The following is a 27,701-nucleotide window of genomic DNA, read 5'->3' on the forward strand; positions in this document are numbered from 1 at the left end:
AGCTCCTCTTCCCGAAGGAGAACAAACTCCCATGTTAACACCAAGAATTTCTGTGCCAGGCAGATACAGAAATGCCTGTTCCTACAGCTTTGGCTGTTTTACCCGTTCATTTTACATTTTGTTAGCACAGTAATGACTCCTAATGGTTGTAATAAGCTGAAGCAAAGGAGAGTCTTCATATTGGTGGCTAGACCCACATATCTTCATGGACAATATAAAAGTCTCCTTTAAGTATGAGGAGTCTGTTAAGTATTAAAAAGAAAAAAAAAGTGAAAAAAAAAAAAAAGCACTGCACATTTCACTGACAACTACACAATCAAAACTATGAAAACTTAATGAGTTGAGGTAGAAGTCTTTCAATGGTTATTTTTTATTTCAAGCCTTTTGGTGATGAGGGAGAATCTCATCAGTATTTTTACCTTCTCACATAATTTTTTTCCCACAGGCATGCTTCCTCCAGAACTTCAAGCCAGAAATAACTGTGGCCATGTAAGAGTGCTGAACTGTTCAAATACTCTTTGTAAGACAAAGCAGAAATGAAATTGAGTCTGGATCAGCAAATCCATCAGCATAAAATCCACTAAATATAAGTAATATGAATTCATATAAAATAATCACATGGATTTCTACAGAAGCAAAGGCAAAAAAAAAGGTTCAGGAACATAACTTGTGTCTTCCAGGGATATTTCAGAACTAACTAGTTTTTAGAATATCCCTGAAACAGGCTACTCAATATTACATCTACATAGGAAAAATATCTTTGCCTGAATATTTCTCAAATGCTGGAGATATGCCAGTGGATGCAAGGCTGGAATACATTAGAAATTTGATAAGGCTGAGCTAAAAATCTTCCATATGACTGCCAGGAAAAAGCAGTAAGAAGAGTGTGAGGCTTTTGTGCAATATTCATGCCACTATTACAAGAACAGAGTGTAATTCAACCAGATATAATCCTAGTAACAGACATCTCAGGATACTGCAAGAAAACAAGTATCTGGAAAAACACAAATAATAATGATGTGCACACGTTTCTTACCATAACTTGCAAGGTTATAGTGCTAACATGAGTTCATGGTGAGGGAATGAAATGAACAAACAAATCTCCCCATAAAAGATAAGAGAAGAGAATGCTGTTGACTATAAAGACTGCAAGTTGCTTTGCAAAGGGAAAATGACAGTGGAAGATGCTGATATTTTTCCTAATTTGGTTAGGAAATAACAGCAAAATCCATGACAAAATGCCACAATGTAGAAAACCATCATATACGTTCAGGCATTGTTCACAACAGATTTTAAAATAATGGCTGAAAGAGGCGCACAAAAAATGACTTATAAACAAACAATTGCCTTGGTGATGGTAACATTCTGCTGAGGCCTCGTAAGCGTCATAGTTTGGACTAGTTAGCAGTCCAAATTACTGCTACAAATTACTGCATATTACTGACCACAGCACATCTGTGTCTTAGAAAAGAAACACAACTGATGTCAGTGAAGAGGTTCGCCTCCAGAGATTTCAGACCTAACATGAGACAGTATCAAACTTCACTGAAAGGAGAAGGAACTTGATCTCTATCTGAAGTATTTGATGTTGTTTGACCAGAAATCTTATAGGGAAAAAAAAACGGTTTGGTGACTTTTCCTTCCTAATGTGGAAATTCAGAACTGAAAATATTTGTTTCTTATTTTTTCATTATCAAATAAAGTGTTACAAAGGAAAAAAATTAAAGCTGTCGGTTGTAATGTTTGCAAAGCAGAAAACGGGAAAGCGGTAAACTGAGAGAAGCCATTCTCTTGATGAATTTCATTCATGTAATGTAGGACAAGGCCTCAAGGACAAGAGTCCAAGTACTGATAGCCTGATGAATACAGACTTGTTAGAACTTGTAGGGCACAAGCCCTGGGAACAAAGGAACAAGCTAACTGCAGGCCCCTGAGCCGTCACAGCTGAGGAGGCAACCAGACGGACAGAGAAACGAGTAGCCAGATAAGGGAACGGATGGCGCTGATATGTAATCCAGAAAGCCGTGTAGAAAGAAACTCCCTAACCTTGGAACAGAAATTATTGCTATGTCAAGATAAACTAGTAAGTTCCTATTGTTCTAATGTTGTGCCTTAAATATCAACCAATCAGTGTTTTTTACGCTTAAGATTTAACCAATCAGTGTGTAATATGTGGAAGGTAGAAACGTATATAATTGTAAGAAAATCACTAATAAATGGACAACTTGCTTGCATCAAGCTGCGTCCCATCTCTTCAATGTAACTGAAAGACTTCTGGCTTCATTTAGGAGGAAAGAAAAAAAAAAGATAAAGAAGAAATTAAAAAAAGAAGATAAAAACAATAAGGATAAAAGTTATACAGCTTGACCTTTGGTGCTTAAAAACCTCAGCTCATGCAGTCGGTCTGTAGTTATTTCCACCTATAAATGCCTCTAAGGTGTGTATTCATTTGTGTTTGTATGGAGTCAACAAGTGGCTGTTTGCACCCCAGCAGCACATTAAATTGATATGTAAGCCTTTAGGAGCTGCTTTTCAAAAGTGGAACGCCTCCACCTGCTCATGTTCAAAGTTCTAATTTCCACCAATTTTCCAGCACATTTGGAAATAAGGCCCTTGATTTAAAAAAGTATTCTGCTGTGCAGCCTTATGGTTTTGCTCTGACACTAAAAAGGGTACATGAAACATACTAGCATTTTAATTACATTCAAACTGAACACTCTCTAAAATCCTTACTGTAGACTAGCCACTAAAGGAACAATGAAAAGGCAATCAACAGACTAATGACAAAATCCACGCAAAGATCTCCTGCATGTATCAAAGAATTAGGTCTTTTTAATTAAGTCACAGGACAAATTCATGCATACTGAATACTTGATTTATACAGATTTATTGATTTCAAAGTAAACCCACCAACATATACTAACTGGAAATATGAATACTCACTTCTATGCAGTCTATAATATTGGAGACCCATTGTTCACTGTATTAACAAAATGAACCTTTTGGCTATTTATTTGTTCTTATAGTCACCTCTTCTATACTCTTAGTGACATCAGACACAGACTTTATGGCAACGTGGACCAAGGGCTGATAGGGCATTGCAAAAGACTCCTGGATCATCACTACACATTCCCGTTTCCCAGGGCACCACTTCCCTGCCTTTAATCCTAACTACAGCTCAGTGCCTGCAGTACAGGGAACAATTGTTCGCACCTGCACCCCATTATCGTGACCCTGTCCAGAAAGTAGAGGTGCTTTGGTCTTGAATCCAACTAAAGGGAGAGGAAAGTCAGGTTCAGGGCAAGTATAGAGAAAACAGGTTTGTTTGTTTATTTGTTTGTTTTTTTCAAATAAATTGAAAAATTGTTTGCAAGACTATATCAAAGGCAGTGGAAAGATGCTCTGACTTTTACGGTGAGATTTGCCTTTTTTTTTTTTCTTCTTTTTTTTTTTTTTTTTTTTTTTTTGAGACTATTTTCTTAAGGCCAGACACTGAACCTAATCAGTTGGAAAATAAAAACAGTGATATAGTTTGAGGAATATTATCAACAATTCTGTCACAGCGGTTTTTGACTTAAAGTTCTGACCACCCTCTGATTAGGGTTATTATTGGAGATGGAGGCAATCATATCATGCCTGTTGCACAGGGTCCCTTCCCAGGAGTAATCCATGAAGCAACACATATGAATCTATGCCAGCAACTGTCGCTAGGCAGTCACAGAGCAGGGAACACGTATCTCTGCTACACTTGTGCAGCTGAAGATGTTTCTGTGGAGCTGATTTTAGTCAATGCTCACTTCAGATACAAGACCCTGTGGTCAGTCTCCTACAAGGCAGGGCAATTAAGACTCTGCAAGAAAGAAGTTTGTATATACATAGAGACCATAGAGCCTGAGGAAAGCCAGCAGCTGTTGCAGGACTGATTTTTTTGTGTGTGTGTGTCATTCTTCTAATTTTCTATTTTACTTTGGTCTGTTATTTCAGTAGTCAAAACCTCTGGCATATGATTAGTTACGAGGTTGTTCATGGTCAGAAGAGTGTCTCATCAAGGCATACTGAGATAATGTCTCAGTGGCTCTTTCCTTTAGATAATCTTTTGCTGATGAAATTGGTTCTTCTCTTGAAAAAAATGAATACAGCTTTACCCATCAAACCAAGCATCTCTTGCTTGCCACCTGTACTCTTGCCAGTATTTGCTCTCAATTTATCAACAAACCTAATGTTCTTCTAATGTCACAGTAGTTAATACATACAATTTTTTCACCTCCAAAGAGCCTTGAAGACACGAATATTTCTTCATAATTCCATTGTGCATGATAATATGATGGATTTAGGCAGGAGGTTTTCAAAAGCATATCTGCTCAACAGACATTCTTTCCTTCAGCAGAAACAGTGCTGCAGCACACAGATTATAAGGATTTGGGAACAGAACAATAAACAGTGGTGTAACGTTAATTTCTCTGGTCCTACTGGCTTTAAAAATGAGTGTCAGCATGTGGAGACATACAGGCTGCCAAAGTAAAGGATGGGAGGCAGATGTCCTACAAGCAGAATAACTCAAATCACTGAGTCCTGCAAAACAGTAATTCTTCTGGAAAAAAAAAACAACCAACAAATCCAACACAAACATTTGTCATATGCTTACGGTCTCTAGAGGAGATTCTCTTGATTTTTCAGAAGCAAAGCCAGATAGTTACTATACACAGTAATCACTTCCTTCAATGTCAGGAAATAGTAAAGATCCCAGAGATTACTTGGTGGCAGGTATGGAAAAGAGTTTTGCCTTTATACCACTAAAACTACCCTCCCAGCACACTGTCACAAGCTGCCCTACAGAGAGGTACAGTGGCCAGGAGGAATGGTTCACCAGCAAGGAAACACTAAATGCAGGTAGCCTGCATCACCACACACTTCCTTCTCAGGTAACATTGAGAATGTTTTGGAAATCAGGAAACTATGATATTAAAAAGTGCTAAGTAAGCCAGATTGCATATATCTTCCTGGATTCCCCTATGACCAGGAATTGCTCACATGATTCTTCCAACCAGTAGATGAAGCCAAAGAGTCTTCTGCTCAATATGGTGATAACGTACCTCTCTTGAAGTGTTTGTGCAACATTACAGAGAAAAAAAGGAAAAGATGATCAGCACAACAAATAAAATGTCAAGTTAGCTGCACAAGACTCCAAGCTGTTTCCCCTGATAAATTTTTAGAGGGTGTGTTTGCTACAATTTCCTTCTAAAGCAGGTCTCACCTTGCTTCTGTTGAGGTGTTACAAACACTAGTGTTGCATCTAGCAGCACAGAATTTCAGGCATTAATCCCTGACCAGACTTTCTGTGGCAGAAAGTCAAAATAGAAACCCAGCCCTTAAGGGAGAAAGATGCAAATCCTCACACAATCAAGCTGACAGCGCAAAACCTGAAATTGAATGAAGGTACTCTGAGGAGGACCGCTGTGTTATTAAAGGTGATGTTGATCCTAAGAATCCAGACCTGCTTGACATAAGAATTAGACAGAAGTTAAGAGCAGTATTTCCCGGCCCTTCCACACTGAGGAACAGCTGGTACACACGGTACAGCTGAACTAAAAGGAAATAGTGAAGATTTGTATTAGGGTAGGATCCTGTTCTCTCCAGAGTTAGCAGAGAACTGAAGAGCAGGACCTAGGATCCTGAACATCCCAGGCAATCTGATGTTTATGCACCAAAACATCTACTCCTTGTGCCTGAAAATGGGCCCATTCCACCCCAAGGAAGGCAAGAAGAAACTGTTACATATCCTAATTGGAAGAATATAAAATGGATCTTGGAATGGAAAAAAAAATGGCTTTGGCCTTCCAAGGTTCTGTTTTTCAGCCATAGTCTTCGCCAGTCAAGTTCTTGTCCTCTGAGTTAGCTGCATGTATAGTACTTATTATATTTATTTGGACTTAGGAATTTATCCATTCCTAAAACTCATTTGCACAGCTACATTTAAAAAATGACATTTTAACACTTCTTTCCATTTAAATTCTGCTATCAAACATGACTGGTAAGAAGAATTCTATAAACTTCTCATTCCTTAACTTTTCTACTTTAATAAAAATAAGTTTCCATATATAGTCATAAAAAACATTACCTAAAAAATACTCATAGCACTTTTTATAAAATTAAAGATTTGAAAATATGATAAATCCGTTTTTATAATCTCTACTACTAACAGCATATACCCATGTATTGGATTAAAATATGCCACACAGCATCTTACAGTGTGATCCTCCTAGCCTGAAAGTGGGTAATCCACTTAAACACACAAAATAAGTCTAATCCATCAGCAGGCCAGCAGACCTGCAAAAATCAGAATATAGATGATTCTTCTGCCTGTGAATCCCGTCCAGCCTTCCTCAGTCCTGGTCCGTATGCTCAGCAGGTAGGGGGAGGTGATTCTCCCCCTTCACTCTGCTGTCAGGAGATTCCACCTGGAATATTGCATCCAGTTCTGGGATCCTCAAAGCAAGAAAGACATGGACATGTTAAAGTGGGTCTAGAGGAGGCCCATGAGGACGACCAGAGGGCTGGAGCACCTGTCCTATGAAGACAGGCTGAGAGTTGGGCTTGCTCAGCCTGGAGAAGAGAAGGCTCTGGGAACACCTTATAGCAGCCTTTCAATACTTAAAGGGAACTCACAAGAGGGGTGAGGAGAGACTTTTTAGTAGGGCCTGTAGCAATAGGACAAGGAGTAATGGTCTTAAACTAAAAGAGGATAGATTTAGATTAGATATTAGGAAGAAATGTTTTACAATGACTGTGATCAGGCACAGGAACAGGTAGCCCAGAGAAGCTGTGAATGTACCATCCCTGAAAGTCAAGCTGGGGCAGCTTTGAGCAGCCTTGTCTAGTGAAAGATGTTGCTTCTGCCCATGGCAGGGCAGTTGAAACTAGGTGATGTTTAAGGGTCCCTTCCAACCCAAACCATTCTATGACTCTATGATTCTATCTGAGTTCTTCTAGTGATAATAACTGATGTTTCCTGATCTCTGCACCAGTTATGCCAAGTTTTCCTAGTCCAGATCCTGAGCTGTTTTACCTGCAGCATCACATAATCATGCCAATGCTCAGATTTCACTCAAATGGGTAAAATATATTCAGGTTCTTAGTTTATCTATTGTAACTTGGCTACAAATCTGACAGACAAGTTCATATATAACATCTCAACAGTCTCATATTTTAACATGTTTTAACATACATAAAATAAGTTCCACATTTTCACTGTGGCTAACTAACATCAAGCTGAAACTTCATAAAGTGAGTGGAAGGTGAGTTGAAGTGGTTTTTTTTTTAAGTCCTCCTTAACAGCGGAACAGAGAGCCTTCCTGACCTTGCAGTGGTTGAAGACCTGCGTGCGGTCAAGAATCACAGAACAGGTAACACATACTCCAGAGGCTCAAGGGAATCATCTGGCATCTAGTGCTCCCAGGTGGGTAGGAGGACTGCCTCCCAAAGATGGCGGTGATGAAGGAGCATATACTGGGCTCCTTAGCTGTTCACCATATTCAGCCTCAGCTGCTGATACTTGCTTGTTGCTGAATCATGTTCAGATCTTTCAACAGTCCCATGGACAGTGTGAGGGCATAACCACGCAATACAAGCAACAGGCAAATTGCCCTTGTTACTGTTCACCTTCCTTCCAGCTAATTGTTTGTGCATTTTGGGTACCAATGGGAGAGGCGTTCCTAAAAGTGAAAAATGCATCCTTTAACCATCTGTCCTTCCCAGGCTGAAAATTCTACTTCCTCTCAATGCCAAACTGTTTGCTGATGGAGCCGTCTTTATCTGCAGTGAAGATGAGGAAATCTGTGTAGAGGAAAAAGGGGAAACACAAAAAGCTGTAGCAATTTTTCACCCTTTAGCAAGACAGGGGAAAAAAAAGTATATATTTTTAACATATAGGCAAAACTTTCCACACTGTTCTGTTACCATAGAATGACTATAGTTATGTTTCTTTTTCAGTGCAGACCCTGGTTCTTACGGAGGAATTCAGCTTCCCTGGTATCTGCTACAAGGACAGCACAGGTAGGCGCACACAGTCCAGGAGGTTCCTGCAGAGTGTTGACAATCTCTTTTTGGTGGAGGAGCCAGTAAGGTGAGGTGTGTTGCTGGGCCTTGTGCTAACAAATAAGGAAGAACTGCTTGGACATGTGTAGGCCGGTGGAAGCCTTGGCTGCACTGACCATGAGATAGTGAAGTTCAGGATTCTGCATGGAAGAAGCATGGCAATAAGTAGGATTGCAATCCTGGACTTCAGGACAGCTAACTTTGACCTCTTCAAGGAGCTGCTGGGAGGAATCCCATGGCTTAGGGCTCTGGAAGGTTGGGTGGTGCAAGAGAGCTGGCTAGTATTCAAGCATCACTTCGTCCAAGCTCAAGGTAGCTGCATCCTTATGAGTAAGGAATCAAGCAAAAGGGGCCAGAGACCTGTGTGGATGAGACAGCAGCTTCTGGCAAAATTCATTCAGAAGAAGGAAGTTTACAGAATGTGGAAAAAGGGACAGGCCACCTGGGATGAATATAAGAATGTTGTCAGAACACACAGGGATATTACAAGGAAGTTTAAGGTCCATTTGGAATTAAAGCTGGTGAGGGATGTCAAGAACAACAAGAAGAGCTTCTTTAAGTACATCAGCAGGAAAAGGATGACCAGGGAAAATGTGGACCTGCTGCCAAATTAGGTGGATGCACTGCTGATAAAGGATACAGACAAAATGGATTTACTGAATGACTTCTCTGCTTCAGTGTTTACTGCCAAGGCCAGATGTTCAGGAATGCTAGACCTTGAGGCAAGAAGGAAAGTCTGGAGAAAGGTATACTTTCCCCTGGTCAAGGATGATGCTGTTAGAGATCATTTAGGCAGACATGACAACCACAAATCCATTGGCCCTTCATGAGATGCACCGCCAAGTGTTGAGAAGCTGACAGATGCTATTACTAAGCCAATCTTCACCATCTTTGAAAGGTCATGGGGGACAGGAGATGTGCTTGAAGACTTGAGGAAAGCCAGTGTTAGTCCAGTCTTCAAAAAGGGCAAGGAGGAACCAGAAAACTACAGGCTGGTCAGCCTTAACTCTGTCCCTGGAAAGGTGTTGGAAGCATGTGGAGGAAAAGAAGGTTATCAGGAACAGTCAACACATATTCACCAAGGGGAAATCATGACTGACCAACCTGATAGCCTTCTATGATGGAACAGTTGCCTGGGTAGACAAAGGGAGAGCGCTGGGTGTTGTCTACCTTGATCTCAGCAAGGCTCTTGACACTATCTACCATAAGCTCAGGAAGTGTTGGGTTGGATGAGCGGACAGTGAGGTGCATTGAGAACTGGTTGAATGGCAGAGCTCAGAGAGTTGTGATCAGAGGTGCAGAGTCTGGCTGGAGGCCTGTATCTAGTGGTGCTCCCCAGGGGTCAGCACTGGGTCCACTCTTGTTCAACTTATTCATCAGTGACCTGGATGAAGGGACAGAGGCACCCTCAGCAGGTTTGCGGATGATACAAAACTGGGAGGAGTGGATGATACCCCAGAAGGCTGCGCTGCCATCCAGCGAGACCTGGGCAGGCCAGAGAGCTGGGCAGAGAGAAACCTAAGGAAGCTCGACAGAGGCAAGTGTAGGGTCCTGCACCGAGAGAGGAACAACTCCACACACCAGTACAGGCTGGGGTGACCTGCCTGAAGGCAGCTCTGCAGAGAACCTGGGAATCCTGGGGGGCAGCGAGTTGCCCACAAGCCAGCATGTGTTCTTGCAGCCAAGGTCAATGGGATCCTGAGGTGCATGAGGAGGAACATGGCCAGCAGATTGAGGGTGGTGATCCTCCCCCTCTATCCTGCCCTGGTGGGGCCCCATCTGGAGTGCTGTGCCCAGTTCTGGGCTCCCCAGTTTGGGAGAGACAGGGAACTATTGGGGAGGGTCCAACAGAGGGCTACAAAGATGATGAGGGGTCTGGAGTCTTTCCCTTATGAGGGCAGGCTGAGAGAGCTGGGCCTGTTTCACCTGGAGAAGTCTGAGAGGGGATCTTATCCATGCATACAAATATCTTAAGAGTATGTCAATAATAAAAATATGTCAAGAGGATGGGGCCAGGCTCTTTTTCAGTGGTGCCCAGTGACAGCAGGAGGAGCAAGGGGCACAAACTGCAACACAGGAATTCCATCTAAATATGAAGAAAAACTTCTTTACTTTGAGTGTGACAGAGCCCTGGCACAGGCTGCCCAGAGCGGCTGTGGGGTCTCCTTCTCTGGAGACATTCAAAATGCTCCTGGATGCGATTTTGTGCAGCCAGTTCTAGGAGAACACGTTGTAGCAGGGTATTGCACTAGATGATCTCCAGAGGTCCCTTCCAAACCTGGCCATCCTGTGAACCAGTGATTCTATGATTATTTTATTATTATTTTTTACAATCTTTAGTTGATTACTGCATATACATTTTTTTGTCTGTTTAACCCTGCTGTTGTTTTAAGTCCAGTATTTAGACATGTGTAGGGAACAGGTGGGAAGGTGCTTTATGAGAAACAGAAAACAATAACAATTAACACATTGCAACAGCCTCATACAGAGGTATGCCCATCTGTTACATCAAGTTGAAAGGGCAGTGGGCACAGGACATCCTATGACAACGAAAGGAAGAACAAATATGATTATAGAAAGAATCAAAGAAGAAAGCTTTAGAAAATCCATGGCATGTGAATCTTTAGAAAATACATAGCATTTGAAGCAATCATTTCAAACAAGCTAAACACCAAATAAACGAGAAATGGCTCAATAAACCAATCTTCTGTTACGATAACTATTGCAAAACATGATAACAATTTTCAGATAAATACAGTGGAACTAATGTATTTTGTAATGGGGATATTTTATGCTTTCCCTGAAGAGGCATCAATTGAGTAATACTATTTCTACTGAATGTAGTGGTGATTTCACTTCTAAAGAAAATGTTGTTTCATTGTAAACAGGTTAATTAGGCTGTGCGTATCAGGTGATTTTATGATTAAATTATAGATAAGATAATATTAGAACCATGTTGTTGGTGTAAACCATTCAGTTTTCATACAGTTTGGAAGAAGATGTGTTTGGAAATCAAATGTTCCACAAGGCAGGTTTAAATACACTGTGTTAGTTGCAATCCTGTAATGTCACCTACCCAGGTGGACAAATGCTTCCTGTGCTGGACTCCCACTGAAACCCAGAGTTGATTCACATAACATCCAACATAAAAACAAAGATTTCAAAAAAGACAATGCTCACAAAGACAGGAATCAGCATAACAGAGAAAATAACTGAATTGAACAAAACAGGCAAACTCTCTAGCATACAAGCTATCAGTTACAAAAACAAGAAGCAGCAAACTTCAGTCTAAATGGGGATTTGGAATAATTCAAATAATTTGGAATAAAGTTCAAGGTATTTATGTTAATAAATCCAACAGATGAAAGGAAATTAAACTCTCCAGAATGCCAGTGATTTCAAGTTTGAACTTTGTCTGAACATTGTTACATTTAATTTCAGGCCAGAGGAAGAGAACTTAACTCCATGGGTTCTTCCATTTCCCCCTTGCTCTTTGAGGTGTTCTCACAAAATTACTGTCTTTTTCCTTGTTCTTTCATGGTTAGACGAAGATGTGCTACAAAAACATCAGATTGCATAAGCAAGCCCTTTCCCTTTTTTACTGTTTATGTAAGGACGGTTATTGATCTCCACCAAGTTCTTAACTAAAGTCAGATTGCCCATGTTGCAGAAAGCTGAGCCTTTGTAAACCACAGCAAGAGCCCAGCAACCAAGGGCCACTGCTTTATCATTTTACATTATATCATTTATATTATTTTAACATAATAAAGTTAAACTCCCCCCTGCCAAGTCTGCCAAGTTGTCTGCCAAGACAGAGCCACCTAGGTTTGGCTATCTGAAGCTTAATGACATTCTTAGGGACATCTTCCAACTTCCTCCCCTCAATCTTAGTTTCATTCTTTCCCCCTCCCCTCCTAAAACACAGCCCTTCACAGTAAAAAACCACTCTGTTTTAATATGGTTCTTAACACAATCAGATCTTTATCACGTGGTAAATGCAGGCGACAGCCAGGGGTGCTTTTTTACTGTTCAGTTGCATCTGGGCACCCTCATTAATTACACCAATGAGAAAAAGAGTTTTCTTTTAAGCTGTTTGCATAATACAGATGCAAATATATTCAAAGAGAGCGGAGTGTTCTGTGTTTGATGTCTGCAGGAGAGGACCAATAAACCTGAAACAGTAAATCTGAGTCTGACAGGCTTCATAATTGTGGGTCTGCAGCACCACCACACAGAATGTCAGAGCTAACACTTTTCATAGTCAGGCTCCATGAGACTGCATCTAAGTGCCATGAGTACTCCAAATTTCATCTCATAAAAACCCAGCTGTCTCAAAAACACCTTCAGCAGCAGCTATAGATTAGCAGCAAATAGATTTGGCAACAGCCAGCCAGCCAGGAGTTTCCTGTAATATTTAAATTACAAGTGCAAGTTCCTCTATGCTGCTAGATATTCTCAATAGATTCAAATGCTCAAAATTTAAAATAATTTAAAAACTACTATAGACCCCAGTTTCTGCAGAATTCAGTTACAACATCCTCATAAAGTGCCAGAGATTCCATGGAAATTTGATTTCATGCATTGCATTGTTCTCTCTACATTTTGGAACCCCACTTCAAAATAATGGTCTTCAAACATGATAAGATCTTGAAACCTGATGAACTTTTTTCCTTCACTCCAGGAGCCTCATTGCCTGGACAACTATTCACACACTTACCTGTGGCATATTTTACGTGTAAGATCTTCAGAATTCCCTTGCCCTATTCTCCATTTTCCCAAAGCAAGTAAGTAGCATTCTGTGTTGTTTCAATCAATACCAGTAATGAGCTGGTATTGATTTACCTATCCCATTTAAAGTCTTGATTCTGTGTGACATTAATGTAGGGAATGAATGAAAATATAGGAGTGAAATAAAGAAATGCTTTTGATAAAGAGTGACTGTATTCATCAGGAGACAAGGAGCTGTTATTTGGCTCATCAAGGACCAAGTGGGGCAGCATATCTAGAAGTCATGTGTCCGGGAAAGTAAGATATCATTTATTTTGCCGAAGAGTAATGGCCATTCTGTCTCTCCCTAAAATGTCCATTTTTCTTTTTCACTCAGCAGAGTAGGTCCTTAGTCAAACAGGCTGTGTCTAGAGGGATTATGCCAACAAGAGCTGGCCCCAATCTGTAAAATGAATCTACATGTTTTTATGCCAAGCAGACAGTAATTCCCTAGTGAACAAAAAATATTTATTTTTTTTCATCCCATATTGGGATGTATTTCAACAGTGTTTCATTTCCTCCTATATAATTTTTGAGGAGGAAAAAAAAGAGGAAAAAAAAAGGAGATATCTTGTATTTTAGTGTATTTATTTTCATTTAATTCCTGCAATAGAAGGAGGAAAAAATATACATTACTCTCAGGACATTTTGACATAAATCTATTTCCCAATGTACATTTTTTTCAAACATATTTATAGGAAAAACTTTTCTAAACTTTGAAGACAAAAGTACAAATCTTACAATGACATAAGCCAAGCTGAGCCGACGTCAGGAAACTGACATGCTGTCGGGAGAAAGCTGGGGTAATGAATACCAGAGCAAGGAACCAACCTGAGCTTGAGCTCCTTCAAGAACTCATTAAATGGGATCTGGTCTGATACCAAAACAACTTTAGTATAATAACAAAACTTAAGAAGTTGTTGCACAAGTAAACGTTAAAATTTACATTAAGTATAAGATCCTTCTAGCCCAGCAGAGCTCCGCAGGAAAACAAATCTTTTATCAGCATCTTTCATCTCATAAAATTTCAAACAACTGAACCATAATCTAAGGTTTTGTATTACCTGTGCAGGACCAAATATCACATGAACAAAGTTCACAGAGATATTCAGTCAAGGCTAGAGAATGTACAAAGAGATTAAACTAGTACAGCACCCACAGGTGGCAGACCTTCACTGAGAAGCCAACATCAGTGCACAACAAATACTACTGCTCTCACACAAGGTCCTTAGAGAGCCAAAATGATCCAGCTGTGAAGGGAGAGAAATTCCTCTGCAGCCAGCGCCTTGGTGTGGCCTATTTCTTCTGAGGCTTCAGTGGATTGATCCTCTTCTTGAGAAAAGCAGAAATAATTCTCATCTCTGGCCCCACAGAGGGAAACCTTCTCATTTGTGGTCAAGGACTGCGAAGTGCTGAGAGGTATAATGGGCTAGAAGCATCCAGATAATTGGTTTCTTTGTTCAGCAGCTGGACAAAATAAACCCAAATGAGCAAACAGAGAGAGAAGCAGAAAAAGTTGCATGCCACACGAACTCCATGTACATCTCCTGTTTTTAAGTTCAGCAAAGAACCATTTCACAGCAAGTGAATTATGTTGTTCATCCCAAAACTGATGTGGGTTTTCAGGGCAGTTACTGTGATTTTTTTTCTTTCTTGCTTTGTTTTGGGTATAACAGACTTCTCATCTTCTCCTTCATACTAAAGTCCAGACTAAGGTGGCAACCTAAGTGTTGGTGAGCAGGTTTCAAAACATGTGTTTTGAATCCACTTGACTCAAAAGCATGGATAATCTGCAAATGAGTTTGTTGGTGCTGCAGATAAGATTCACTTTGGTTGAAGGTGTTCTACCTCCCATGCAATATTTTCAGTTACTTGAGAGTAAAGCTTGGAGTCTAGGTGTTCCACTATTAGCTTAAGACCACACTTGTAAGAAGGAAGAACATGAACGAGATTCCCTTTTACATTCTGTGGCCAAGGAATCTAAGAAGTGTATGCAAAATTCAATTAATTTTTACTTGTTTGCCAGGAATTGGTTTGCCAGGCATTCCTCAATTGAATCAGTGATGTAAGTGCAAATACAGACCCTGAATCCAAAGAGGAACAGATCTTTTTTCTAAACTGACCGCAAGAGTGACATTCAGACTCAATCTGAAGAACATCTGCTCCTTTGAAAGTTGAACTGTATGTACTAAACAATTTTTTGTCTACCTTCCATACTGGACTGTCAATCTTCACGTAGGTTTGGAGAAATGTCTTTTGAAGTAAAGCTAAAAGGCATTGCTATGTGAAACAACCACATACTGCCTGAAAGACAACCAACAAGCGTGAAACAAATCTTTCTAAAATTGAATGTACTAACCTCTTCCTACAAGATGATCAGGTCATACAACTGTGCTACCATTACAGGAAGTGGAGTAATGTGAGATACACTGTTAATCAGCAGCTACACAGAGCATGTCCAAATTGGCTCCAGTACTCTTCTAATATTGCCTTTTTGGCAATGTTCTGGACTTGCAAGCCAGCCTCCATTCGTAGCCAATAAAATTACAATAATTTAACCTTTTAATGCTAGTGATAGGCCCAGTTAGATATACTGGCAGGTAGACTGGTCACAAAATATACATTTATTTCTTCAGCTTCCATATTGATGGTGCTGTGGTTAGGCCAAGTTACCTAAAACGTTGTCAGGAACTCCCTTTGCCATAAGCATAGAAATAAACGGGGAAGGATGGATTCAAGACCAGCAGTTAGTTCCCAGAAGATCAGAACCTGTTCGTGAGCTGTATGCCCACCAAACCCGGCACTACCTTAAGGAATACTGGTATTACAGACGTTGGAGGAAAAATGTCTAATCACCTGTGATGAAAACGTGAAGGCAGTGACACAGCTGTGTGCAAATCGGAGAGTTATACATTTGTTTTCCTACACTGTAAGGACATTTCACCTGCTAGCATTAGGGCACACAGGAAAGTTTCAGCTGAAAATCACGTATGCACAAACAAAAACCAAAACGACAACAACAAAAGTAGACTTCACAATCAAGTAGAAACCTAGGAGCGTAAAACAGGTTACAGGGAACTTTTTGTATTTATGAAATCTGATGAACCTAGACACCAATTTGCCAAGCAGAAAACGGAGCTGGTTTAGCAGCTGATTAAATGTGCTCAAATAAAAGTTTATCAGTCTGGAATCTGGAAGAAAAAATGGAATACAATGGACTTTTTTAGTTTATACCAAAAAAGTATGCAAGGAGAGAAAATACAGAAGACTTTCTGAATGTATACAAAATCTGAAAAGAGAAAAGGAGTAGGTTCTAATATGTCTGAATGGAGTAGACACAAAAATATGGACTAAAAAGGCAAAGGAGGCAGAGGTATTCTGTTACTAAAATAATGACTTTCTTTTTCCCTATTATACAACGTTATTGTCCTCCAAATTAAAATGAACCTCTGAAATTTCTTACTGCATTCATAATATAACAACCTGTGTCCTAGGTCTCTCATAAAAGAAAGCTTGAATTTGTCATAAGAGAAGACAAATATTTCTCAGTCTCATAAAAAATGTTTGTGCAGATGCCTAGAACAAAGTAAAATGAGTTTCCCAGACAGACTTGTTATCTTCCCCAAACTAAACTTATCATGGGTTAAGCTTTTTGAACACAAAGACAAAACCTGTACCATATTTAGCAAATATAGACATTTAACAGATCTCAGCAGATTCCCACTTAGAACAGTTCTTCTCTTCCTATTTGTTTTTCTAAAAAACTGCTTCATTTTTCAGAGCGAATAGAAAGCATTCATAAGGTAAACAAACAAGGCTGAAGAACTTAAATCTCAACATTGATACACCAGATTGCTTTTTATGCAGAAGTTGATTTTTATGCAGTACATTCCATTAACTATGTTTACTACAGTCATAGCTCTTTCCTTATAACCATTCCTCAAGTTCACACTGTTTATTAGTTTTATGGCTCTACAGATTATATGATCTCTTAATGCAATTCTGGTTCTTATGCAACTCTACCCATTTATTAAAAGAGGAAAAAAAAAAAACCCATTCAAATTTTACTGCAAGGGCAGTTTCTGCCTGATACTCCATTTTTTGGAAAGGAATGGTCAAAAGATGGAATTTCTTTGGTGTAGTACATTTTCAGAGCTACAAATATATCATAGACTGTATCAACAGCTAAAGACCTGTGGGCAAAAGGCTCTGAATTACTTGCTAAATTCATGTGTGATAGATTTGAGGGACTAAGACCAAATGTCTCAATTTTAAATAGTAGGAAGATACATAGAAAGTAAACCAATCGTTAACCAATAATCACCTGGTCATGTACTTTGCCTACAGTAACGTACTCCTGCTTGGATTAACTCTGAACAGAAATATATCCATTTCCCCCCTTTCCTTACATCTTCATTTATCATCCAGCTAAAACTGGAGTTTATTCCTTGGATGCTGTGCTGTACTTCAGAAAACCTGACCTCAGTCTTTGGTACTAGTCCAAGCCTCTTTGGAAGTAAAGCCCTTTCCTGTAGCTGTCTCATAACTTGAGATCAAGTATTCAAGTTTAGTTTTCAGGATGATTTCCAACAGTTTTGTCATTTTAACTTTTCATAAGAAGAACCAAGTGCTCACAGGTGGCAGTATCTTTTAACTCTTTGTGGAGAGCCTACACCTCTGGCTCCTCAGAGACTTGATTGATACCACCCTGACATGGGGCGTGAATACCTAAGGTTTGCATGCAGTCTTTACCTTTATGCGTGCACTTTGGTATGTGGTAATTATTCTGCTGAAATAGATCCAGCTCTAGCCTGAAAAGCAACAGCTAACAAAAGGCATGTGGAAGCCACACAGAATCACTGAAAAGGACGAGTGACAGAGACAGGAAGTGTTTGGAATAGCATAATTGAGAAATTTCCAAAATCAGGCCAATTTTTTTGTGTTTTTCTGATCCAAGGTTAGATCCTCAGCTACTGTTCATCTCACTGGAGAAAGTCACAAGAGGCAGAGAAAGATGAAACACAGAAAAGGAGGTTACAAACTTCCCATGTCTTTCTGTTTACACAAGCAGTCTGTGAAGACAAAACTAGTCATCTAGACGATACCATAAGCACATGTGAAAGCCACCAGAAATACCAGCAGGATGAACCATGTGGCTACACTGTTAAATCTGATGATAACTCAGCATTGTTGTGTAGGTATTGAGCCATCCTTGTTGCCCATTTTAGCTTTCCTAGAGTAACCTTAAAACTCATGACAGAAATGGCTGTCATATCTACAGCTCACGTTTCCTCTGCAATTAATTCCTCAGTGTTACAAGACTGGTTTTCTTGGTAGGAACACCAGAATTTGCAATAAATCCCACAAATCCAGAATAATGATCACACAGAAAAGATGGAAAATCTTGATATAAAGGATCATTTAAACATGGGACTCACAAGCCCAAACCTATCATGTTGCATTTAACAAGCACAATAACCTCCTTACATTTAAGCACAATAGGCTTTCTAGACAAGGTCCTGCTTTCCTTATTTTGTTACCCAAACAAAAGAAAAAAAATGTTTTGCCATCTTCTTCATATTACTCTCCAAAATGTCAGAAAGTCTTCTGGTAGTTCTCTCTGCCAACTTTACATTGGATGATTAAGATTTCACAAGTGCACAGAGACTCCAGCCAAAACCAGTAACAAAGAAAAATCTTCAAGTCAGGTCTCCAAAGCTCAAAAGAGTGTTACAGACCTTAGCTTCTAATAATTTTAGATTGGCTGTTTTCTGTCCACAATTAAATGGGAAAGAAAGATCTGTACCTTCCACATTTTTTAAAAGAATATTTCCATTTCTCCCCTTTCCTATTAGGATTTCTGTCTTTCTGTCAGCTTGGTAATGAAAACGGTTCATGTAAACCTGAGGAAAAAAAAATCCACTGAGATATGTGGGGGTATGGCGGGGTTTTTTATGTCTGAGAGAGAAGGCTGTCAAAGTCAGTAAGGCACAGTTATTTCAGTATGGTCTCATACCTTCAACAAATGCCTCCAGATCTGAGCCATGATCACAAACACATAGATTAGATCCAACACATTCTCTGGTAATAAATAATTCATCCCATCACAGTGAAAGCAATGTTCCTCTCTGGTAGTCTGAGCACTTACCCAGGAGAGACCCTAGATGCAGCAGGCTAGTGTGAGCAACCAGAAAGTTCACCCTGAGGCTTACAAGCTCATGCAAATGGGATCAAATATAATACATTTCCATGGCAGAAACAGTATCAATGAAACATTCCTGGGCATACTATTCAGAACGGTAATGCACTTGTGGGAATATTCCCAAACAATGCTGTCGGCAATGTCATGTACTCAAGAATAAGTAATTGCCTTTCAAGTTGATCAGAACTCTGACACCAAGTATATACTGCATTCCATTAATTGTTGTTCCTATTCTTTTTTTTCTCTGCACCACATTAATTTGTACATCAGCATTACAATGGTTCCCCAGAGGTAAGGCAGCTTACACTCCAGCTTACATTTCATTAGCAACGTGCTTCTCTGTTCAATTTTATTGGCACCCGACTGTCTCCTTGTCAAGCTTCTGTGCACATTTATTATTGTTTGAAATTTGCCGTATTATTCCATTACTTCAAGGTTTTGAGCCCTTGAGATAATCCCCTTGCAAACTGTTTGTGTCATGGCACTCTCACTTCACTGTACTAAATGCCAGAAACTGTGTTTAAAACAGCATCAGGCACGTGACACACTCACACAGAGGATAGTCAGGTGATAGATGTTACAGAGGGGCATAGCACAGGGAAGAAGGATTCCCCAGTCGCACCCACAGGAACGTTCTTGCTGAAATGATACACTCCATTGCAGTGGTTGGTGCTGGAGATATCTTGCTTCTCTAAATATATTAGGCACTTAAGGAAACAACTCTACAATCCTGGGAGGATCCATGTCCACATTCTGTGCTGATACATAGTTCCTGTCACTCGGACGTCAGTTTTGTCATAAAGCACACCAGGGACAGAGCTAACTAAGGTTCCCATATGACTTCTTCCAATATAAGTGTCATCTGACTTCTGCTTCCTCTGTAGAAAGGTTTAAGAAATAAGTAATGCTCCTCTTGCGTATAGTTATTGAATTTAACTCATAGCATACCCCTGTATTCCCTGTACTTTGTTTCCACACCTACATCACTTCGGAAGGAGGGCGTTCTCAATGAGAGCTGGGTGCCAGCCTTATTAACCCACTCCATAGAGACAAAATTGCCTAGGGCTTGTTGGAATAACTGACCCAACACTGCATTACTCAAAGCTTGAAACTGGTCATAGCCAACATGGGTCAACTCCTATGTGATTCATGTTTAAGAGAACGACTAAAAAAGTCGTGGTTTATGACAGCAAGGTAAGTATCTGTATCAGTTTCAGAGTCAACTGTAACATAAAAATTAAAACGATTTCACACAGTATGAAGCCTGAAGTGGTGCCCTTTTCCTGACAACAGAAACTTAACTGGGACTCAGCAGAGATCCCGTTCATGGTGTTGCAAACTCTTGAAGAAAGAATGCTTCTATAGTTCCTGCTCGGTGTGTTGACAAAACTCCTACCATATAAGATTCTTGCTACTAACTCCAAGTGCCAAGGTGTATTGTTTCCTAGTTAAATTTTGTTTGTATAAGACAGTGTAAAATATTTAAATATCAAGCCACTGAATGGCATTTGTGGAGGAGCTATTTGTAGGTTTGCGTAGAAATCAGATGAGAGACGTTCCCTGATTCCAAGAAACATACGTATGTGCTGGTTTTTTTAATCTGTTGTTACCTTGTGTATATAATATTAAAAAAAAATAAATTACATGAAGTAACTATCTGTTCCTTAAGTTAGAACTGATAAATAATCACCAATAAGAATAATATTAAAACTGCAGCTTCCAGGTTGTTAAAATTGTTATGCAAGGGTTACCGTACAGTGCAGGGGAAAAAAAACCAAACCCAAAACATGGAATGGTAAGAATATCTAAAAATGAAACTTGTGAAATTAATTATATTCCTTGTGTATGATTTTTAAAGGGGAAAGCAAAAATTTTTAGAACACAATCTTAATCTGAAATCATATACCACTGTTTAACATTAAAGGATTTTTCTTTCCAACCTGTTAATTTTTAAATACACTTCTAGCTCTAAAACTAAACTGTAAAATCCATTATTTGACCTACAGCATTTGGAACAGACATCAAATTCCACCACTACTATAGAAAATTTGGAAACTGTCCTGCTGCCATGCAAAAGAGAAACACACTACTTCCTAAGTTTCAGTATCCTTAAAACACACCTAGGCGTGACTTCTCACTCTTAGCCAGAGAGTACTATGCCAAAGGCAATGCAACCATAAAAATGGTAGACATCTGATGAAACTTCCCAATTATTGCTAAGTAGAGATTCTACTTTTCAACCACCTGCTTCCACATCTCTAGTAGGACACAGCTCAAGAGCGTTCATGTATTGCTCTAAAAGAAAGCTTGTAATTCACAGAGGCTAGAGAGAAGGTCATGTTTAAAAAATTTTATGGATGAAATAGCATATATTCATGTGGGAAACAAAAGACATGAAACGTGAAGGAAGAAGATGTTACTGTTTTTCTGAACTCCTGTGCTCTCATTTTTGTTTATTCATTAGGAAGTTTGTTCTGATGAAATTGCTGGGATGATTCTTTAGAAGGGATGTTACACCACATTTAAAGGAAGGCAAGCTGCATCACACCTAGGTGGAATATTCATAAATCAGGCCCTGTTTTAAGATATTAAACACTACTCTGGACAAGATTTTTTAGGTAGTGCATTTCAATTTTTCTGAGGAAGCTGGTATATACAAGAACAGATCACAGTCTGTCTTTAAACCAAGTGCTCAGTCCAAACGGCTGTTTCATATAGTCTCATGAACATGTATAACCATTATATCTGTGTCAGCATGTTCTTCTTTCCTCAAGGTTTTCATTCCTGTTCCTCTTTTCTCTGCCCCCTCATCAATGTACAGGGACCAGTACTCCCCATTCTCAGCATTTTTTTGACCAGGCTAAGCAAGCTTGCTGTGAACGCGTGGCTGCTTGATTGATGACAAATGGTCAAATTCCTATTAGAACCTCAGTAAAATAATAGACACAGAGCTTTACATGAGGTCCTGCTCAATTTCTAAAGATCCTTTTCATTCTTTACGTATCAAATTATTTCATAAAAGCATTAGATCAATGCGCTGCTTTAAACCGGAAACTAATTTAAAAGTAATTTTTAATGGGAATAAAACCCGACCACTGAGATGCTCTGTTCTATAGCAACCCATCTGCCCACACCAATTTAAAAAATTCAGTAGAAATCTTGTAAAAGAAATGCTTGCAATGGAAAGACCAACCTTCAATTAAACCAGAAGAGATGCTGATATCGTTATATTTCTATGTCTCAGAGATACAGGTAAGGTTTTCGGGCTGCATATATAAATAGCAGTGATAAGAACTTCCCAAGGACCTCTCAATGACCATGGTTATTTTCAAAGTTATATTCACCAGCTGATCCCTTCACTTTGATGGGATCACAATTAGGCCTGGATGATGTCCAGTGAAAAAGTCTGTTACAAAGTCTTCACATGAGGCAGATTACGAATCTTGAATTCACTTACTCCGGTGTTTCAGTCTGGGTTATTCTTATGCAAGAGAACTGAGGGAAGTTTTATCTTGTGACCCAAAAAGAAAAACATCTTATTTAAAAGGAAGTACATGTGTTATACCTTTTTTTAGACTATATAGGGGGTTTATGCCTGGGTAGGAAGAAATTGCTGTATAAGAAAAAGTCCTATTCCCAAACACTTACCAAATGATCCCATTTAATACAAAAAATACAAATAAAAAAACCCAACAGCTTCCTGCTATTTTGTTTGGGGGGGTGGGGGTGGGGGTGGGGGCGGTGCGAAGAAAAAAACCCCAACCAAACAATAAAAATAAAACTATTTCTTAAAAGATCCAAACCAACTAAATAAACACATTAGCACATCCTTTTTTAATACCAAATGTGAGTGAGTTAGCACAACTATCACTTACTGTAGATATGTCCTTCGAACCTAGTCCCAAATCTTGAGTCTCCCTCTAATCGTCAGTGAATCATGGTGGGTAGCAAAGGGCGCATGTGGACACATACATGAAAGACCTCCAGAATAACAAAACTGGATCACAGCCTGGATGGTATGTATGGAAATGCCCATGGCCAGAGAAAAAAAGGAGCGTGGTGTGCATTCTCAGATCTGCAGCATCACTGGGGTCACTGAATGACCAGAATCTTGTGATGGACATGTACAAGCCCTTCAAACAGTGGGGCAGTGACAAGGAGGGAGTGACCCACTATGCAAAGGAGCAGCTGCAGTGTGTGGAGGTCTTCTGTAGGATGGGCAGCCAGTGAGCCAAAGCAAGTGGATGAGAGCCAGAGAAGAGGTCAGGAAAAGAGGTGACACTCAGGAGGCTGTTACCAGCCACCTTGCAGGGGGAAGCAGTGGAGCTTTTTTAAACAATGCAATGAAACCTCTGATCACTGGCTGGTTCTCCTGGGGACCTTCAACCTCCCTGACACCTGCTTGCAAGGGAAACATGACGGGACATGAGCCATCCAAGGGATATCTGAATGGTATCAGCAATGAGAAACAGATGCTAGATGGACCAGACTAGGGTGATGTATCCCTGGATCTTCTACTCACTAACCAGGAGGAACTGGTCAGAGCAGTGGTAACGGCAACCTTAACCGTAGGGAGTCTGAAATAGAGGTGTTCAAGATCCCCAGGGGATAGTGGAAGGCAAGCAGTTGGGTACAGATCCAGGACCTCAGGTGAGCAGTGTTAGGCTTGCTCAGAAAACTTACTAGGTGGAATCCCATGGGATGCAGCTCTGAAAGGCAAAGGAGCTAAGGAAAGTTAGCAGGCTTTTAAGGATGGCATCCTCCAGGCACATACGCTGTGCATCCTGATGCTTAGGAAAACAAGTTAATATTATATTAAGACATCAGCCTAGCTAAGCGGGAGACTCATGGCAGAGCTTCTGTTCAAAAAGGCTCAAAAGGAAGCAGAGACAGGTTACAGGAAGGGAATTCTCACGCTAAAGAACGCAGGGACAGTGTCAGGAAAGCCATAGTTCAGCTGCAGATTTGCAGTGCATGTCAAGGGCAACTAGAAGAGTGTCTATTACTACTTTACTAATAAAATGGTGAACAAGGAAAATGTAGGTCCATTGCTAAAAGGAATGGGTGATTTAGTGACAGTAGACATGGGCAGGGCTGAGCTACCCCAACCTCTGTGCTTAGTGAAAGGTTTCAAGGAGGACAAGAAGGACCAGCAGTGGATGAAGGTCGAGTCAGGCATCACTTGTGAGGAATCCACCCACACAAGTCCATGTGTCCCAATAGACCATACCCACAGTGCTGAGATCTGGCTGGTGTCTTTGCACTGACATTCTCTATCATCTTTGAAAGATAACGGAGGCTGGGAGAGATTTCCAAAGACCAGAGAAGGACAGTTAATTCAAAAGCCTTCAAAAAACCCAAAAGTGATGATCCAAAGAACTACAAGTCAGTCAGCCTCACATTGACCCCGGTAAAATCATGGACTGAGTCCTCTTGAAACACATTTCTAGGTACATGAAGGAGCAGAAGCAGACTGAGAACAGTTAGTATGGATTTCCAAAGGTGAATAATGCTCGCATATTATGGAGGGAGAGCAGTGGATATTATTTACCCTGACTTTAGCAGGGGTCTCATCATGGTCAAATAATACAATGTCTTGTACCTAAATTAGGATGTTACAGTCTGGGTGAGTGGACAAACAGACAGGTGAAAAACTGATTTGATGAAAGAGGCTTAGAGGGTAGCAGGTAATGTGTTGTATTTACCGGGGGGCCAGTAACAAGGACAGAACACTGGGCTCTGTTCTAAGGCCTGTCCTGTTTAACATCTGTCAGAATGACCGGTCGTGCGGGAAGAGGTGTGTGGACATTGCAGATGACACCAAGCAGGGGCACCAGTTGATGCATGCAAGGACGGGGCCTGGAGCAGTGTGAGCAGAGCCCAGGACAGGGACCCAGCGTTGGGCAGGGGTGATGTCCTATGCTCAGCACCCATCAAGCCTCATCCAGGCACCAAAGCCGATCCGGGGTCCTGGATAAAAGAAACATTAAGCGACCGGAGGGGATGAGAGGAGGCCACTGGGATGGCAGGCGTGGAGCTGCAGGGTTGGGTCTGGTTCAAGCTGGAGCAGAGGTGGCTTTGGGGCATCTAACAGCGCCTCACCTACAGGGCAGTGACTGAGGGGGCAGGGACAAGCTTTCCACAATAGTATCTGCCAGGAGGGCAGGAGGCAACAGCATCAGCTGAAACTAGAGATGCTCAGGGTGGACATAAGGAGAAACTTTTCTGCCAGTATGACCAGCAGGTAGCAAAGAAAGCTGCTCAAACAAAGAGTTTTTCAAGGGGTGATTAGGCAAAATCTTGAGCAACCTGGTTTCATCAGCACCAGCATCAGACTCTGCTTCCAGAAGGTGCTTGAAAGACAGTGCTCTTAAGGACCCTTCTCACCTGAATTCTGCTATGATCCTATGACTATATGGGTGAGCAGGTCATCAACATGAACCAGAAAAGGCTTAACAATTCAGTAACTTCAGTAATTCCTCTTCAAAAAAGAGTAATCCAACTGTTAATTGTTTATCCTGTCCAGGAAATCTGCCTGTCAAGAGCGTATATTATCTTATTTCCAATTAGCGTACTATTTCACTTCTCACAAGTATTCAGAAAAGAAACACAGATTCTTGGGCGAACCCTGGGAATGGAGATGTGAACATAGGCTTCCACAATTAAAATTAAGACAATGAAGTCTCAGCTGCTGTAACTGAAATGGCAGTAATACTAAGCTTGCTTTTTGGTAAGACTAAGATGTAACTTCTGGCTAACAAGCAGCTTAAATGAATTCACGTAATTAACAATGAAAAAGGCTGTGAAAGGCTGGGCAGGTTAAATTTGCAGGAACTAGATTTGAATTCAGATATTTGCCACAGCTTGAAAAATGTTTCTCATGCAGTAATTTTCTTTGAGTCTTCAGAGCTGTCACACTATTATTCATGCGATTCTGCTATTTGAATTATTTGAGTGATTAATATTACAATTTTTTAGTGTTTTACACTTGGGTTAAAGAAAATATATAGTGGTGGTATATTTATTGAAGTCATAAAAAACCATTAAAACTCTCTGTTTTCAGCAGGGTATTTTGGCAGAACGGAACTTCAATTTATAGCAAACCCTAGAACAAAGTTAATTGTTGTATTCCTTTTTTTCTATAGTCTTCTAAATCTCAGTAGCATATGTTAAAGACTTCATAGAATCATAGAATGGTTTGGGTTGGAAGGGGCCTTAGAGATCACCTAGTTCCAATCCCTCTGCCATGAACTTCCTTCCGACCTTCCACTAGAGCAGGTTGCTCCAAGCCCCCTCCAGCCTGGCCTCCACAGCTTCTCTGGGAAACTTGTGCCGGTGCCTCACCACCCTCACAGTAAAGAGTTTCTTCCTAATAACTAATCTAACCTACTCTCAGTTTCAAGCTATTACCCCTTGTCCCATCACTACATACCCTTGAAAAAGTCCCTCTCCGCCTTTCCTGTAGGCTCCCTTTAGGTACTGGAAAGCTGCTATACGGTCTCCCTGGAGCCTTCTCTTCTCCAGGCTGAACAAGCCCAGCTCCCTCAGCCTGCATTTGTAGGAGAGGTGCTCCAGCCCTCTGATCATCTTCATGGCCCTGCTCCGGACTCCCCCCAACAGATCCATGTCCTGTTTATGTTGGGAGCTCCAGAGCTGAACGCGCCAGGTACTCCAGGTGGGTTCTCACAAGACCAGAGTAGAGGGGGAGAATTGCCTGCCTTGACCTGCTGGTCACACTTCTTTTGATGCAGCCCAGGATACGGTTGGCTTTCTGGGCTCCAGACACATTGTTGGGCCATGCTGAGCTTTTCACCCACTTGCATCCCAACATCTTTCTCCTCAGGGCTGCTCTCAATCCATTCTCTGCCCAGCCTGTATTGATGCTAGGAGTTGTACTGACCCATTTGCAGGACCTTTTGTTTGGCCTTGCTGAGCTTGATGAAGTTTGCATGGGCCCATCTCTCAACTTGAAAGACCTTGCCAAAATTATCACCTCCATGACTTACCTGTGAAATATTTGCTCGTAAAAGGACTCCATGCTATTACTCAGTGCTAGCAAATGAGATGTAGAACTATGTTTCCTATATAAGGAAATCATAGACGAACACGTGCAAGTATCACTGACTATGGTCCAGAAAATCTGTAGTCAACAATACCAAGGACAATTAATGTAAATACTGCCCTTTGGAAGGTCCACAGCAACCTGCAAAAGGTCGCAGTAAGGTATCAGTTACAATAAGCTCCTCAAGTAGATCCTTTAATGCACTGTGGAGTGAAAGCGTTCCTCTCCTGTTCCAACCAACTGGTTCTGACTGGGAGCTACTGATAGCAGTGCCTGTCCCTTTGGTGAGCAGGTTGGACAGGTAAGTTTCAGTAACAGAGTTGTATGTGAGTGTGGGCACAGACAGACTCTGATCTCCACTGATGCCACAGAAATCTAGTAGTCCAGCGAAAATCTTCAAGCTGTTTCAGAAGTTTTGCAGAGTAGGCAGCAGCAGAACCTGGCCACACAATGAGTAAAATCCAATAAATGCAAGCTTCCTGCAGCGTACTGCTTTTTAAAACGAGAAACTGATGCTAATGCATTTACTCTGCCATGATACGCCGATGCCTCATGTAAAGATGAAGACCAGCCTGT

Source organism: Falco rusticolus, chromosome Z (genome assembly GCF_015220075.1).
Source record: "Falco rusticolus isolate bFalRus1 chromosome Z, bFalRus1.pri, whole genome shotgun sequence".
NCBI classification, from domain to species: Eukaryota; Metazoa; Chordata; class Aves; order Falconiformes; family Falconidae; genus Falco; species Falco rusticolus.